Below are 18,313 nucleotides of genomic sequence, written 5' to 3'. Positions count from 1 at the left end.
TACTCCTATGAAGGTACAAGAAGCATATAGAACACCAAATCAACCAGATCAAAAAAACATCCCCTCACCATATAATAATTAAAACACAAAACATACAGAATAAAGAACAAATATTAAGAGCTGCAAGGGAAAAAGGTCAAGTAACATATAATGGGAAACCTATCAGAATTACACCTGACTTTTCAATGGAAACCTTGAAAGCCAGAAGGTCTTGGATAGATGTGCGGCAAAAACTAAGAGACCATGGATGCAAGCCCAGACTGCTATACCTAGCAAAGCTTGCATTCACCATCAATGTAGAAAACAAGATATTCCAGGACAAAAACAGATTGAAACAATAAGTAGCCACAAACCCAGCCTTACAGAAAATACTAGAAGAAAAAAATCACAAACAAAGGAAGCCAACAACACCCATAATAACACAAGCATCTTACAACTCTCTACCAGCACAACTGAAAGAAGGGAAACACATAAACACTAAGACCAGGAAAAATAACCGGAGTTAACAGCCATTGGTCGTTAATGTCACTTAATATCAATGGACTCAACTTACCTATAAAAAGGCACAGGTTAAGAGAATGGATACGAAATCAGGATCCAACATTCTGCTGCCTACAAGAAACACACCTCAAACAAAGACAGACAGTACCTCAGAGTAAAGGGTTGGGAAAAGTTTTTCCAACAAAATGGACCAAAGAAACAAGCAGGTGTGGCTATATTAATATCTAACAAAATAGATTTCAAGCTAAAATCAAATAGAAGAGATGGAAATGGACACTTTATACTCATATCAGGAACAATCCATAAGGAGGAAGTCTCAATCCTAAACATCTACAACCCTAATATAAAAACACCCACATATATAAAAGAAACATTACTAGAACTCAGCGCATACATCAAACCCCACACTTTAATAGTGGGTGATATTAACACTTGTCTCTCACCAATGGACCGGTCAACCAGACAGAAACTTAACAGAGAAATAAGAGAACTAACAGATGTAATGAAAAAAATGGACCTAACAGACATCTATAGAACATTCCACCCAAATTGATAAGAATATACCTTCTTCTCAGCATCTCATGGAACCTTCTCAAAAACTGATCACATAACTTGTAACAAAGCAAACATCCATAGATATAAAAACATCGTAATAGTCACCTGTGTACTATCAGATCACCATGGAATAAAGTTAGAATTCAATAACAATTCTAACCCCAGAAAGCCGACAAACTCATGGAAATTGAACAGTCAACTACTGAATCATCCCTGCGTCAAGGAAAAAAATAAAGAGAGAAATTAATATCTTCTTTGAATTCAATGAAAATAAAGACACAGCATACCCAAACCTATGGGACCCTTTTTGGTATATTTCTCTTCCATTTCTTTACTCATTTCCTCAATCTTTTTGTTATACTTATCTTCCATTTCTTTACGGCAGATTTTCACCTCCTGTTTAAGTTCCTCTATTATTTTCATATAGATCTGCTTAGAGTAGATTTCTTCTATTTCTTCTGGAGTAGGGTGTTCAATTCTTCTCATTTCATGCTCCCTGGATTCTGGAGATGTCATGTTGCCTTTCAGGTTGTTGGAGGAATTCTAGCATTGGCGCCTGCCCATCTACACCTCTCTGGATGAAACTCCTCAGCACTCTCTGGATAGAGCTCCTCAGCACTGCAGCTGGGATAGCTGGCCTTCCCAGGGCCCAAGAGACAAGAGTGCAGTGGCAGTGGGGGCAGGGAGGGGTCCGGTGAAACACGGAAGACCCTGCCGCAGAAGCTTAGGGGGGAGGGGCTGTGCTCTCTTCCCGGGCTGGCTGCCCAGGCTAGCACCCACTCACCTCTCTGGGTAGAACTCCTCAGCACTGCTACATGGGTAGCTCATCTTCCCATGGCCCAGGAGACAAGAGTGCAGCAGCAGTGGGGGCAGGGAGGGGTCCGGTGAAACACGGAAGACCCTGCAGCAGAAGCTGAGGGGGGAGGGGCTGTGCTCTCTTCCCGGGCTGGAAGCCCAGGCTAGCACCCACTCATTTCTCCGGGTAGAACTTCTCAGCACTCCTACAGGGATAGCTGGTCTTCCCAGGGCCCAGGAGACAAAAGTGCCAACAAATATAATTTGAACTTGTATCAGTATACAAAAGCTATACCAATGTAAATTATACATAAATAATAGCTCAAAAGTATTCACTCTATTAACCCCTAATACTATCCTGTTTTTTTGAACAAACATAGTTTTCTCCCCAACCCGCTATCTAGTAATAATCAACAACCCCTAAACAGGGTTCCCAACCCTATGGACAAACTTTTTTGGGATAGGGGGCATCATCTTCTAGAATTGCTTCCCACTATCATGGGGTCAATGTTCTCTTAATGGGATCCTGCTAAAATTAAGTGGTTGTTAAGTTCCAAAAGTAATGTCTAGTATAATTGTAAATAATTTCTAAGCAATCAATAGATTTTTTTTCATTTTTTTCTAAGTTCTCATTCAGAGTTCTGGCCAGAATATGAGAAGGTACACTATTTCAGCAGCTGATACCCAAAACAATCTTATAGTAGCACTGTCTACATCACAATGTCATCTCAATTAAGTTGAGTAATTGCTGTGGGAACCCACCTTCTTCCTAAAAACTTCAAAGATTACTGCAGGAAAAGAATCTGTAGGTAACTCTATTATTCATCATGGAAAACATAAACATCATTCATATAAACATATACACAATGAAGAATATGATATCGACAAAATAGGCATAAAGAAGGTAAAGTTTTTCCTAAAGTCTTCCTTCTGTCCCATACCAAATGCCACCTAATATGACACAGAAACTCTGAATGTTCCTTTTAACAACACACTTAGATTTAGAGAAGTACAAAGCCATTGTCCAACTCCAAAACCAGCTGAATATGTGTGTGTGTATATATGTGTGTGTTTGCGTGTGTGTGTACAAATGTAAGTGTAACCAGTTCCTTTATAAAAAATCTATATTCCATTTTCTAGATGATCCTTAGTGGATAGTTATTTTTTGTTCTGTTAGCATTCAAACATACAGGGTCTCTTGAATTTTTGAAGACATGTAATTTTCCAGTGACAATAAGAGCAGAACCTAGACCCAAGCCTATATGACTTTCCTTACCACCTGCATGGTTGTCACCATTGTGGATAAGCTGTCATTTCTCTGTTTCAACAGGTTTCTCATTTTTGAAATGAATCTTTATTAATGTTGATGGTATGCATAATTTTTCTTCTCCTTTGAAAACAAGAGCAAAACCCCTTCCCCAGTGTAGCACCTCTCCTGGTTTCCATTGTGAAGTCAACACATTCTTGAAATATAATGGTTAATTCAATACAGAAGATCATTCCATTACACAATGCCTCTCTGTTACTGTTGTTCGTTTCTCATTAGTTTTAAGAAAATTCAAGATTAATAAAGCATTATGCAATCATTTCTGGGGGTATTTTCCATCCCTTTCTGTTTGTTCAGCATATCTTTTATAGTACAATTTGAAATTTCTATAATTGCCTGACATCTAGGATTATTTGGTATACCTGCAATGTACTTTATATTATAATAAGCAAAAAATCATTTCATTTTCTTAGATACATATGCTAAACCATTGTCTGTCTTTATTTCTGCAGGAATGCCCACGATGGCCATAACTTCTACTAAATGTGTGATTACTGAATCAGCCTTTTCAGAGCTCAAGACAGTAGCCCATTGAAAACCTGAATATGTCGACTCCACCCCGCTAAGCTCTCCCACCTGCCATCCCACCTTCCATCCAGGTACACCTTCTTATATTTCCCCCTTCCCCCTGTGGCCATAAAATTTCACCAGCTCAGCTGCCTTGAGCGCTGGGCCTGGGCTGTAGGCACATCCCAGAAGGAGGGAGTTCCTGTGTTTTAAAAGCCTGCCTGAGGACAGGTGGGCTCTGTGTCAGCTCAGCAAAATTCCTGACCAGCAAGGGGCACTGACTTCGAGCAGACAGCCATCGGAGGGGGGGCATAAAATTTCCCCAGCTCAGTTGCCCTGCACACTGGGCTTGGGCTGTAGGCGCAACCCGGAAGGAGGGACTGCCTGTGTTTCAATAGCCTGCCTGAGGAAAGGTAGGTCTTCTGTCAGTGCAGTCCCTGCCCAACAAGGGAACCTGACCCAATACCAGAAGATCCAATAGAGAGCATTTGAAGGAAGAGATGGGCAGACGCCAAGGCAAGACCTCCTCCAACAGTCTGAAAAACAACACGAAAACACCAGATCCCAACGACCCTACAATAGAAGAACTTGAACACCTTAATCCAGAATAAGTGGAAAAAAGTGCCATTATGAAAGCAATAGAGTCCCTTAAACAGGATGTGAATAACTCCCTTAAAGAATTGGATGAGAAGTATAACAAAAACTTTGAAGAAATGAGTAAAGAAATGGATGAGAAGTATAACAAAAAGTTTGAAGAAATGAGTAAATCCTTGAAGTATACCCTGGGAAACAAAGAAAACAGGTAAAAGAAACAGTTCAAGAATTGAAAACTGAAATAGAGGCAACGAAAAAAACACAAACCGAGAACCGGCTGGATATGGAAAACCTAGGTAAACGAATAGAGACTACAGAATCAAACATAACCAATAGAATACAAGAGATAGAAGAATGAATCTTAGATTCTGAAGATACCATAGAGAAAATAAATGCTCCAATCAAAGAAAATGGCAAATCCAACAAATTTTCTTCACAAAACATTCAAGAAATCTGGGACACGGGGGAGGGTCGAGTGGCTGGTGGAGTCTGTCGTAGATTTACGGCTCCAGAGCCGAGGCTGCTGCTCGGGATCTCAGAGCCACCACATCCAGAGGAGTGCAACTGTGACCCGAGCGTGACTCGATGGTACCACTGCCGGTGGTCCTCGGCCCGCCCTCCTTCGCAGGGACCTCTGAGCTCCACCATGGCATCCACGAACACCAACCTCCAGAAAGCAATAGATCTTGCAAGCAAAGCAGCCCAGGAAGACAAGGCTGGGAACTATGAGGAGGCTCTTCAGCTCTACATCATGCTGTCCAGTATTTTCTCCATGTCGTTAAGTATGAAGCACAAGGTGATAAAGCCAAGCAGAGTATCAGGGCCAAGTGTACCGAATATCTTGATAGAGCAGAAAAACTGAAGGAATATCTGAAAAAAAAAAGAGAAGAAACCACAGAAGCCTGTGAAAGAGGAACAGTCGAGTCCAGTTGATGAGAAGGGGAATGAAAGTGATGGAGAAGCAGAGTCTGATGACCCTGAGAAAAAGAAAATACAGAATCAACTTCAAGGTGCCATTGTTATAGAGCGACCAAATGTAAAATGGAGTGATGTTGCTGGTCTTGAAGGAGCCAAAGAAACTCCACTTAAAGAGGCTGTGATTCTGCCTATTAAATTTCCTCATCTATTTACAGGAAAGAGGACACCTTGGAGAGGAATCCTGTTATTTGGACCACCAGGAACAGGGAAATCCTATTTAGCCAAAGCTGTTGCAACGGAAGCAAACAACTCAACATTTTTCTCAATATCTTCCTCTGACCTTGTCTCTAAGTGGCTGGGGGAAAGTGAGAAACTGGTTAAGAACTTATTCCAGCTTGCCAGAGAGAATAAGCCTCCCATCATCTTCATTGATGAGATTGATTCTTTGTGCAGTTCAAGAAGTGAAAATGAAAGTGAAGCTGCACAGAGAATTAAGACCGAGTTCCTGGTTCAAATGCAAGGAGTTGGTGTGGACAATGATGGCATTTTAGTTCTGGGAGCTACAAACATACCCTGGGTTCTGGATTCTGCAATTAGGCAGAGATTTGAGAAACGTATTTATATTCCTTTGCCTGAAGCACATGCCCGTACAGCCATGTTTAAATTGCACTTGGGCAGCACTCAGAACAGCCTCACAGAAGCAGACTTCCAAGAACTTGGGAGGAAGACGGATGGCTATTCAGGAGCAGATATAAGTATCATTGTTCGGGATGCTCTTATGCAGCCTGTTAGAAAAGTTCAGTCAGCCACTCACTTCAAAAAGGTTCGTGGACCCTCAAGAGCTGACCTTAACTGCATTGTAAATGACCTGCTGACCCCCTGCTCTCCAGGAAACCCCGGTGCTGTGAAGATGACATGGATGGATGTCCCTGGAGATAAACTCTTAGAGCCAGTTGTTTCCATGTGGGACATGCTGCGGTCTCTGTCCAGCACGAAACCTATCGTCAATGAGCATGACTTGTTGAAATTAAAGAAGTTTACAGAGGATTTTGGTCAGGAAGGCTAGTGCAAGGCAGCAACAACATGTTTACTCTACACTTCCTCTTTTCTAGGTATTTTGCCTTTCTTGGATGACTTTCAGATTATTTCCAGTAAAACTCTTTCACACAGGAAAACATACATCTCCCTTCATGTTTCTTTAGGCTTATGTTATACTTTTTCCTACACTACCTGTTAAATTCTCCAGTTAACAAAATTGTAAGGAAGCGAGCAATAGTGAGGAGAGCCTCAAACTTGGCTTGATGTGCGGTATTTAGGATTTTTAGGAGCACTCTTTCAAAGAGCAATGTCTTTCCTTCCTTCCTCCCTTCTTCCCTCCCTCCCTTCCTTTTTTACCTTAAGGAAACTGAAATGGGACTAAAGCTAATGATAATTATCTTGAAAAAATCTTTAAGCATTCTTATCAATGTAAAGTTAATTGCTTTATTAAAAATTAAAAACGGTAGAATCTTTACTCTCAGAGATGGGCGGTAAAGCACAGAGCACACTGATGAATTAGGGGGTTTGTGCCACAGCCAGTGCTCTTGTTGACTTTGTAATGGGTTGAGTCTTCCTGTGTAGATAAAGTGATTCCGCTGCAGACCACAGGCTTTTCTGTGCACATGACACCTTTCACTGTGCACTCAGACTTTCTCAGCTAGTCATCTTCACCTCGGAGCGGAAAGCTGTCCTTCAGTGTCTTTTTGTAGCCAAGATTGACCAAAAGAGGTGGCAAAGAAGTATAGTTTTTTTTAAAGAATTGTTATGAAATACTGTAATGGGAACCTTTAATAATAAGAAAATGGCTTCCCTTTGGACTTTAGGATGTTCCCTGTGTATAACATGTGTGTGTGTATGTGTGTACATATATATATATATATATATATATATATATATATATAATTATATATATATATATATATATATATAATTTTTTAATATAGGAAAACGAGAATCTTGTCTTTCACTTTTTAAGTTCAGGGAACAGTTTGTCCTAGCTACACAAATATTATCAGTGTAGTATTTCATGAAACTTTAGCGATAAACTAATGTCTCATTAAACATAGCATCATTTTATTTTACTGTCTTCAAATAAATGATATGAGTGTATGTGTTACACACTTGTGTACCAACTCTGAGTTGTGCCTTGGACATTTGCATTGACTACATGCAAACAATTACTAGGTTAACTAGAATTGCTATGAAGTTCTACCTTGCAAGTACTACACAGTAATTGCATTTTAAAGTATATTTGCACATTTTACATGCTATACTATATGATTGCCTTTAGGTTTTCTGTACAGATTTTTTTGTTGTTGTTGATATTTGATGAAAATCCTAGGCCTGAGATATACTGTCCTTATGTGAAGTAAATTGCTATAACCAAAAAAAAAAGAAATCTGGGACACAATAAAAAAACCAAATCTAAAAATAATAGGGATTGAAGAAGGAGACTTGTGGATCAAAGGCCCAAAAAATATATTCAACAAAATTATTGAAGAAAACTTTCCCAACCTAAAGAACGATATTCCTATGAAGGTTCAAGAAGCATACAGAACACTGGATAGACTGGAACAAAAAAAAATCCCCTCGCCATAAAATAATCAAAACACAAAACATACAGATTAAAGAAAGAATATTAAGAGCTGCAAAGGAAAAAGGTCAAGTAACTTATAAAGGTAAACCTATCAGGCTTACACTGGACTTCTCTATGGAAACCACGAAAGCCAGAAGGTCCTCGATAGAGGTACTGCAGAAACTAAGAGACCATGGATGCAAACCCAGATGACTATACCCAACCAAGCTATCGTTCACTATCAATGGAGAAAACAAAATATTCCAGGATAAAAATAAATGTAAACAATTCATAGCAACAAATCCAGTCTTACAGAAAGTAATAGAAGGAAAATCGCAACCCAAGGAATGCAACATTCCCAACACTGGCTACAATAACTCAGACATCTAGACACCCTTCACAAGCACACCTCAAAGAAGGGAAACACATACACTCTACTACCCCCCCCCCCAAAAATAACCGGTGTCAACAACCACTGGTCATTAATATAACTTAATATGAATGGACTCAATTCACCTATAAAAAGGCACAGACTTAGAGATTGGATCTTAAAACAGGATCCAACATTCTGCTGTTTACAAGAAACATATCTCACCCACAAAGACAGACACCTACTCAGAGTAAAGGGTTGGGAAAAGATTTTGTAAGCAAATGGACCTAAGGAACAAGCAGGTGTGGCCATTCTAATATCTAAAAATTGACTTCAAACTAAATTCAATCAGAAGAGATGGAGATGGGCATTTCATACTCATAACAGGAACAATATATCAGGAAGAAGTCTCAATCCTGAATATCTATGCCCCTAATATAAAGGCACCCATGTATGTAAAAGAAACACTTCTACAACTCAAGGCAGTCATCAAACCACACACACTAATAGTAGGAAACTTCAACATACCTCTCTCACCAATGGACAGGTCAATAAGACAGAAACCTAACAGAGAAATAAGACAATTATTGGAGGTATTGAATCAAATGGACTTAACAGACATCTATAGAACACTTCACCCAAATAGGAAAGAATATAAATTCTTCTCTGCAGCTCATGGAACCATCTTGAAAATTGACTACATACTTGGTAACAAAGCAAACTTCCACAGATACAAAAAATATTAGTAACCACTTGTGTCTTGTCAGATCACCATGGATTAAAGTTAGAATTCAACAACAATGAAGCCAACAAACTCATGGAAGTTGAACAGTCAACTACTAAATCACCCCTGGGTCAAGAAAGAAATAAAGAAAGAAATTAAAGACTTCCTTGAATTTAATGAAAATAAAGACACAACATACTCAAACCTATGGGACACTATGAAAGCAGTGCCAAGAGGAATGTTCATAGCACTACGTGCGCAATTAAAGAAAACTGAGAAAGCACTCATTGGAGAATTAATAGTACACTTGAAAGCTCTAGAAAAAAAAAAGAAGCAGATTCACCCAGGAAGAGTAGAAGACTGGAAATAATCAAACTGAGGGCTGAAATCAACAAAATAGAAACACAGAAAACAATTCACAGAATCAATGAAACAAAAAGCTGGTTCTTGGAGAAAATCAACAAGATCAACAAACCCCTATCTAAACTAATCCAATGGCAGAGAGAGAACATGCAAATTAATAAGATCAGAAATGAAAATGGGGACATAACAACAGACACAGAGGGAATTCAGAGAATCATTAGATCTTACCAGAAAAGCCTGTATGCAAAAAAAGGTGGAAAATGCAAAAGAAATGGACAATTTTTGGATAAGTACCATATACCAAAGTTGAACCAAGAACAGGTGAACAATCTAAATAGACCTGTCAGTCATGAAGAATTAGAAACAGTTATCAAAAATCTTCCTACCAAAAAAAGCCTAAGACCAGATGGTTTTAATGCAGAATTCTACCAGAACTTCCAGGAAGAGCTAGTACCTATACTCCTTAATGTATTTCACAATATAGAAACAGAAGAGTCATTGCCAAACTCTTTTTATGAAGCTACAGCTATATTGAAACCAAAACCACATAAAGACACAACCACGAAAGAGAATTACAGGCCTATCTCACTCATGAACATCGATGCAAAAATTCTCAATAAAATACTGGTAAACTGAATCCAAGAACACATTAGAAAAATTATGCATTATGATCAAGTGGGCTTCATCCCAGAGATGCAGGGCTGGTTCAACATACGCAAATCTATCAATGTAATACATCATATAAATACACTGAAAGAAAAAAAAACATATCATTTCATTAGATGCTGAAAAAGCATTTGACAAAATTCAACATCCTTTTATGATAAAGGTGTTGGAGCGATTGGGGATACAAGGATCATACCTAAATATAATAAAAGCAATATACAGCAAGCCAACAGCTAACATCAAATTGAATGGAGAGAAACTCAAAGCAATTCCACTAAAATCAGGAACACAACAAGGCTGCCCACTCTTTCCATCCCTCTTCAATTTTGTGCTTGAAGTTCTGGGAATAGCAATACGACAACATAAGGGGATCAAGGGGATTCGAATTGGAAAGGATGAAGTTAAACTTTCATTATTTGCAGACAATATGATAGTGTACATAAGCGACCACAAAAACTCTACCAAAAAACTCCTAAAGCTGATAAACACCTTCAGTAATGTGGCAGGATACAAAATCCACTCCAAAAAATCGGTTGCCCTCCTGTACACAAGGGATAAAAATACAGAGAGGGAAATCAGAGAAACATCACCTTTCACTAAAGCCACAAATATCATAAAATATCTTGGGGTAACTCTAACCAAGAAAGTGAAAGACCTATTTGACAAGAACTTTAAGTCTTTGAAAAACGAAATTGAAGAGGGTACTAGATAATGGAAAGACCGTCCCTGCTCTTGGATTGGGAGAATCAACATAGTAAAAATGGCAATTCTACCAAAGGCAATCTATAGATTCAATGAAATCCTCATCAAACTTCTTCACAGAACTTGAGAGAACAATAATCAAGTTTATATGGAAAAACAAAAAACCCAGAATAGCCAAAACAATCTTATACAATAAAGGAACTTCGGGAGGCATTACCATCCCTGACTTTAAACTCTATTACAGAGCTACAGTATTGAAAATAGCTTGGTATTGGTATAAGAACCCAGCAATTCCACTCTTGGGATTATACCCAAGAGATGCCCTATCATACTACAAAAGTATTTATTCAACTATGTTCATAGCTGCACTATTTGTAATAGCCAGAACATGAAAACAACCTAGGTGCCCCTCAACAAAAGAATGGTTAAAGAAGGTGTCGAACATATACACATTAGAGTTTTACTCAGTGGTAAAAAACAATGACATCTTGAATTTTGTATGCAAATGGATGGAAATAGAAAACGCTTTACTGAGTGAGGTAACCCAGACCCAAAAAGAGGAATATGGTATGTATTCACTCATATGTGGATTCTAGCCATAGTTAAAGGTCTTTGAGCCTATAATTCCTGATCCTAGAGAAGCTAAATGAAAAGGTGAACTTGAAGAAAATCATATAGTTATCCTCCTGGATATTGGAAGTAGACAAGATTCCCAGGCACACTTGGGTGCACGGGGGGTGGAGGGGTGGAAGTAAGGGGAGATGATTAGAGAGAAGGGAGAGGGGAGGATTGGGGATGGCTTGGGGGAATGGGATGAGGAGAGGGAGGAAGGATGGATATGGGAGCAGAGAAGTATATATCTCAACTAAGGGAGCCATTTTAGGGTTTGCAAGAGACTTGATTCTGGAGAGGTTTCCAGGCCCAAGGAGAGGTCCCCAGATTATTCCCTGAGCAGTAGAGGAGAGGGTGCCTGAACTGGCCTTGGCCCATAACCATACAGATGAATATTTTCATATCACCATAGAAGAGACAGAGACACATATTGGAACACTGGACTTAACTCCCTAGGTCCAAATGAGAAGCAGAGGAGGGAGAACGTTAGCAAGGAAGGCAAGATCAGAGGGAACCTTCATCTGGCGATGGACGGAGATTGAGATGGAGACCCACACTGGAGCACTGGACTGAGCCCCCAAGGTCCAAATGAGGAGCAGAAGGAGGGAGAACATGAAAAAGGAAGTCAGGACAGCCAGGGATGCGTTCACCCACTGATACAAGGGGACTGATCTAATGAGAGCTCACCAAGGCCAGCTGGACTGGGACTGAACGAGCATGTGCTCAAACCGGATTCTCTGAATGTGGCTGACATGGGGGCTGACTGAGAAGCCATTGACAATGGCACTGGGTCTTGTTTCGTTTGCACGTACTGGCTTTTGGGGATCCTAGTCTGTTTGGATGCTCACCTTCCTAGGCCTGGAGGGAGGGGGAAGGAACTTGAACTTCCCACAGAACAGGAAACCCTGACTGCTCTTAGGACTGGAGAGGGAGGAGGAGAGGGAGTGGGGGTAATGGGAGGGTATTGGGAGGAGGGGAGGATGTGGAAATTTTTATAAATAAATAAATAAGTAAATAAAAAAGGAGCACATAAAAAAAAATCTGTGTGAAGAGATACGGAGAGCGTTGACAGCTTTGTCTTGTTCCTGTTTGTAGTGGAATCTCTTTGAGTTTTCATGTAATTTGATGTTAGCTTTTGGATTGCTGTACATTGCTTTTATTATATTTAGACATAATTTTTGTATCCCTAATCTCTCTAATACCTTTATCATGAAGGGGTGCTGAATTTTGTCAAATGCTTTTTGGTATCTAATGAAATGAACATATGTTTTTTTTTCTTTCAGTTTATTTATATGGTCGATTACATTGATAGGTATTCATATATTGAACCAGGCCTGCATCTCTCGGATGAAGCCTACTTGATCATAGTGGATGATTTTTTGATGTGCTCTTGGGTTTGGTTTCCAGTATTTTAATGAGAAATTTTGCATCCATGTTCATGAGGGAGATCAGTCTGTAATGCTCTTTCTTGGTTGAGTGTTTGTGCAGTTTTGGTTCAGGGTAACTGTAGCTCCATAAAAAGAGTTTGGCAATGTCACTTCTGTTTTTATTATGTGGAACACTTTGAGGAGTATAGGTATTAAATCTTCTTGGATGTTCTGGTAGAATTCTACACTAAGACCATCCTATCTTGGGCTTTTTTTGGTTGGGAGATTGCTGATGACATCTACTATTTTCTCATTACTTCTAGGTCTATTTAAATTTCTCATGAGGTCTTCATTTAATTTTGGTATATGATATCTGTCTAAAAAATTGTCCATTCCTTTTATATTTTTCAAATTTGTAGAGTAAGTTTTTGTTGTATGAATTTATGATTCTCTGTATTTCTATAGTGCCTATTGTTATGTTCCCATTTTCATTTCTGATTTTGTTAATTTGGATGTTCTCACTCTGCCTTTTGAGTAATTTGGACAAGGGTTTGTCAGTCTTGTTAATTTTCTCAAAGAACAAGCTCTTTGTTTTGTTGATTCTTTGTATTGTTCTCTGTGTTTCTATTTTATTGATTTCAGCCCTCAATTTGATTATTTCCAGTCTTCTACTCCTCTTAGGTGAGTCTGCTTCTTTTTTTTCCTAGAGCTTAAATGCTGTTAATTTGCTAATGTGAGCTTTCTGGCATTTTTTGTTTGTTTTTTTTAATGTGGGAACTTAGTGCTATATACTTTCTTCTTAGCACTACCTTCATAATGTCTCATAGTTTTGGATATGTTGTGCCTTCATTTTTGTTGAATTCAACTTTCTTTCTTTCTCTCTTTCTTTCATTCCTTACTTTCTTCCCTTTTTGGGTTATGATGGTGGGGATTATCAAATGTCTGTGTTATTGTGGGTTTAGTTAGCTTCCTTGGGTTGAGGTTTTCTTTCTAGTATTTTCTGTATAGCTGTGTTTGTGAATACGTATTATTTAAATCTATTTTTGTCATGGACTATCTTGTTTTCTCCATTGATGGTTAATGAAAGCATTTCTTGGTATAGTAGTCTGAGCTTGAATCCATGGTCTCTTAGATTCTGCAGCACATCTATCCAGAACCTTCTGGCTTTCATGGATTCCATTGAGAAGTCAGGAGTAATTCTGATAGGTTTACCTTTATATGTTACTTGAACTTTATCCTTTGCAACTCTTAATAATATATCTTTATTCTGTATGGTTTGTGTTTTACATATTATATGGTGAGGGGATTTTTTTTTGATCAAGTCTATTTGGTGTTCTATAAGCTTCTTGTATCTTCATAGGTATATTCTTCTGTAGGTTGGGAAAGTTTTCTTCTGTAATTTTGTTGAATATATTTTCTGTGCCTTTGAACTGGAGTTCTTCTACCCTATTATTCTTAGATTCAATCTTTTCATGGTGTCCAAGATTTCCTGGATGTTTTGTGTTAAGAATTTGTTGGATTTTCTGTTTTCTTTGCTCAATGGTGTGATCCTTGCTGTGGCTGTTTGATTACTTGGGCATTTTTCTTGATTTTCCCTCTCTTAGGTCCCCTCAGTATTAGTTCAATCACTGTTGCAAAGGTTCCATGGAGCTCTCAGGCAGAAAGGTTGGCATGGGGGCAGGGTGGTTTGGCAGAAAGCCAAGAAGCAGGAACACTTCCCACTGACTGACCAGAATATCTGAGGAAGTTGCTTCAAAATGACACTACTTTTCACCCCTACATTTCCTGCTTCCCCATCACCTCTTCATTTGTCCTAGTGGTGTTGAGATCTGCTGTGTATCATGTAGTTTAGAGGTTACAAATCTTTATATCAATTAGTAAATTGAGAAAATGACAAAAGAAGAGAGCTAATGGTTCAGCTCGTACAAAAATGACAACAACCTCCTCACAATTTTCTTTATTTTGTGCCTAGCATCAAGCATGACATTAACTAAATAGTACTCACATAAACTAATTGTGACCATTGTTGCATGAGCTCTCTTTGCACCATAAACCTCATCCTTCTTGGTCAAATTCCAGAATGTTGGCATCAGGCCAGTGTCTGCTTTCATGCCTCAATTCTTTTGTCTTTCTTCATAAAGCCCAGCCCACCCATTCCCCACACCCAGTGCATTCAGGCCTTTATGAATTTTAAAAAACTTATCTCATAGGTGTTTGTGGCCAAATCTCTCTCTCACAGCAGGTATCAACTACCTACTTTACAGTCATTATTTCTGTACTCTGTGTTATATTCCACTCAGGAACAATCCATGCCCCTTACTTCTTCTGTTCTATCATCTTGGTAATCTTTCTGTCAGAGGATACTGAGTGTCCTTTCTTGATGAGAGGAAAGAACATATTATAGCATGTTATAGCAGTAGTTCTGCTGCACTGAAGAAAAGAAACAATGTTAAGGAAAAGAAACTTGAGTTATAAATTAATAAAAACAAGAATGAATACAGAATAAATAAAATAAATATTAATAGAACGATACACAAAAATAAATGATGTGGGACTTAAGGTGGAGCAGAAGATTTGATCATCTCTGTAACCCAGTCCTGTGATGACTGCAAACTCAAGATCCTCGCACCTTAGCATCTATGTGAATTACTGGAATATATCGCCATGCCTGGCAGAAGTGCAGTTCTTGATGCCATAAAAAGAGGCAAGTCAAGAGCATCAACACCAATTGGAGAATCTCATGGAAGCAGTAGAAGAATGACATCAGAGACATTCAATTTTGTCTCTTATCACCACCAAACCATCCTTAGAATATGAACTATGTGACAAGGGGCTATTTAAAAATATATGGCCTTTAGCATGGATAGTATACATTGTATAATATAGGAATGTTTATTAACATAAATGAGAAATATGTAGTAGAAAATTAGTTGAAGATATGTATATTTGCTTATACTGTGAAACATTTGTTTAATGATGCAAAAATATATTATTTTATGTTACATTTGTATTACTCTGTGAAACTGTGTTACTGTGCCTGTCTAAAATGCCTGATTGGTCTAATAGAGAACAGAATGCTCAATAATAGGTAGGAGACAGATAGGCAGGGTTGTCAGGGAGAGAATAATAGGAGAGAAAGAGAAGACAGAGTACAGAAAAAAAAGGAAAGAAGACACCAGTGGCTGCTGCGGGAGAGCCTTCTGCTCCTTCAGCCAACAGCCGCTGAAATACCATCCCACTGGAACATGGTATATTTCTCTTTAAAAAAGAGCGTAATCTCGGCTGGGCCTCTTGGTTCTGGTGCTTGGTTCCGGCTCCTGTTCCAGCGACTAGGCTACTTTCCTGATGATTTGTGTGTATGTAAGTTTTACCCCCCAAAATAAATACCCCCTTTAAAACCTAACTGGTGTGGAATTGATTCACCATTAAGTTGCCAGCCAACCAGATACACAGCAAACCACAGAGTAAGAAGTAAAGAAGATATATATAAATATATAAAATATATGTTAAATAAATGTTATAGGCCCCGTCGCCTCTCCAGTCCTCCTGCAACGCACGACGCCCGGGATCCCCCAACCCCTCTGGGCTCGCCTACCACCATGGCTGACAAGGAAGCTGCATTTGGCGACTCGGTGGAAGAACATGTGATCAACAAGGAGTACAAAATATGGAAGAAAAACACCCTTTTTCTTTATGATTTGGTGATGACTCATGCCCTGGAGTGGCCCAGTTTAATTGCCCAATGGCTTCCAGATGTTACCAGACCTGAGGGGACAGATTTCAGCATTCATCGACTTGTCCTGGGAACACACACATCAGATGAACAAAACCGCCTGGTGCCAGCCAGTGTCCTGCTCCCTAATGACGATACTCAGTTTGACTACACAAAGTATCCTTCCAAACCAAACCCTTCTGGAGAGTGAAACCCAGATTTGCATCTCTGCGGACATCAGAAGGAAGGATATGGTCTTTCTTGGAATCCAAATGTCAGCGGGCACTTACTCAGTGCTTCAGATGACTATACCATCTGCCTATGGGACATCATAGGTTATGAAGTTGACAAGTAAAAACATTTTTAAAAGATAGCTATTTATCAACGATTATTAAAAGAGGAAAAATTGTTGTAAAAGATAACTTTATTGTGTCACAGTTAATCAGTGCTATCTAAACTATATGCAAAAGGAATTTAACACATATCCAAAAGCAAAAATAATATGATCTCTGTTTTACAACACCATTAATCTATCCTTGCTACTGAATTCTTCATAAAGAAACACTCTGGGTCCTAGTCATTCAAGCTGCAAGATTCTCCCAACCATAATGCCTAGCTCACTCCTTCCCTCCCCTAATCCTCTCAGGACCTGCAAGTGCTGTGGCTGGCTGCAGTCAAGTAGTGTTGTAAACACCAGCAGGATAAATCCTGCTCATACCATGTATAGATAAAAGCACATGGGAATCAGCATGATCTCAGAGGTTACCCACCCACCTGTTTTTCTTCTTCATCTCCCTTTGTCCTTAACAGAGATCTAGAGAATTAACAGACTCAAGGTATTAGAAAGGACCCAATCTCATTTTGGAAAAGTATAACTGGTATAAATGGAGAGTCATGAACAGTAAAAGTGAGATTAGATCTGTATTTTTATCTGATGTCCTTAAAGAGGTGCAATAGTGGCATGACTGCTACTGGAGAAATCAACAATGTTCTGTGTAGAGTTTAAACATGCTTCACAGGAGAGAGTCCATTGCTTATACTGAAAACCTGACCAGAAACCTATGGCTACTGAAGTCATAGATCAAAGGGAAAAACTTACTATAGATATTTTACTAAATATCTGTCAAACTGTCTTTAAATATTTATATCTACACCCCACAATCTGTGCTACTCTTAACCTTAGTCAAGGAAACTTCTTTTTACAGTGAAAAGTAGGCCTTCATCAACTTTGAAAGCAACTCTAGGGTTCAGGTCTATTTGAATTGTCCTTAAGTTCTTACCTGTCCCATACAGAACACCTAGTCAAGACTCTCTCCCATTACTACTGAGCATTGAAACATGACTAATAAAAACTAAGAGATAGAAATTGGGGATTAACAAGAAGGTCAGAAAATTAGCACAACCAGCCACTGTCTCTTACCTCTACCTCAGCCCAAACTGTCAATCTTGCCTCCAGGAATCTCAGAAAGAGACTGCAACTGAGACATGTCTCCTCTTGGTTTATAATTCTATCGTTCCTCAGGCAAGTTTGATTTATTAAAATATAATTGAAATGACACTACAGAGCATAATTCTTAATACAGAAGTGACAAATCACTGCTTTATTCAAATATAATTTATTTCTATTTGCATTTTTGGACAAGAGTGTTCGGGCTTGATTCTGTGGATATGGAACAAATCAACAGCAAATTACTGTAGTAAAAAAAACGTGGTAGAGCTTCAACACATTATCTCTCATGCCATGGGTGTCAGCAGCATCTCAGGCCATGGGCTCAGTGGGTAGATTACCTTGGTACAGCTTTCTAAATCTCCAAAGAGCATGTACTGCATCAAATTCCATATGAGTTTTCTATCTCTAAAAGATAAATCACATTAAACTGAGTAGCTCATTCATCCTCAAGCCTGTTTGAAGAAGGATGCTTAAAAGAAATCCCATACTAGCTCAGAACTGAGAAATAGATGGGTTTTTATTTAGGGGTAGACTCA

The 18,313-nt window shown here is 38.9% G+C and overlaps 1 pseudogene and 1 gene segment (V, D, J or C); both read left to right on the top strand.

The window, feature by feature from the left end:
- Nucleotides 1–18,313, top strand: part of LOC125403929 (Ig kappa chain V-III region MOPC 321-like) — a 456,525-nt gene that overhangs the window by 235,543 nt on the left and 202,669 nt on the right.
- Nucleotides 4,917–7,025, top strand: LOC148121739 (vacuolar protein sorting-associated protein 4B pseudogene; annotated as a pseudogene).

Source organism: Myodes glareolus, chromosome 6, assembly GCF_982192425.1.
Source record: "Myodes glareolus chromosome 6, mMyoGla1.1, whole genome shotgun sequence".
Lineage (NCBI taxonomy): Eukaryota > Metazoa > Chordata > Mammalia > Rodentia > Cricetidae > Myodes > Myodes glareolus.
Note: the sequence above shows the minus strand (reverse complement) of the source record. Positions and strands in the feature narration are given on the sequence as shown.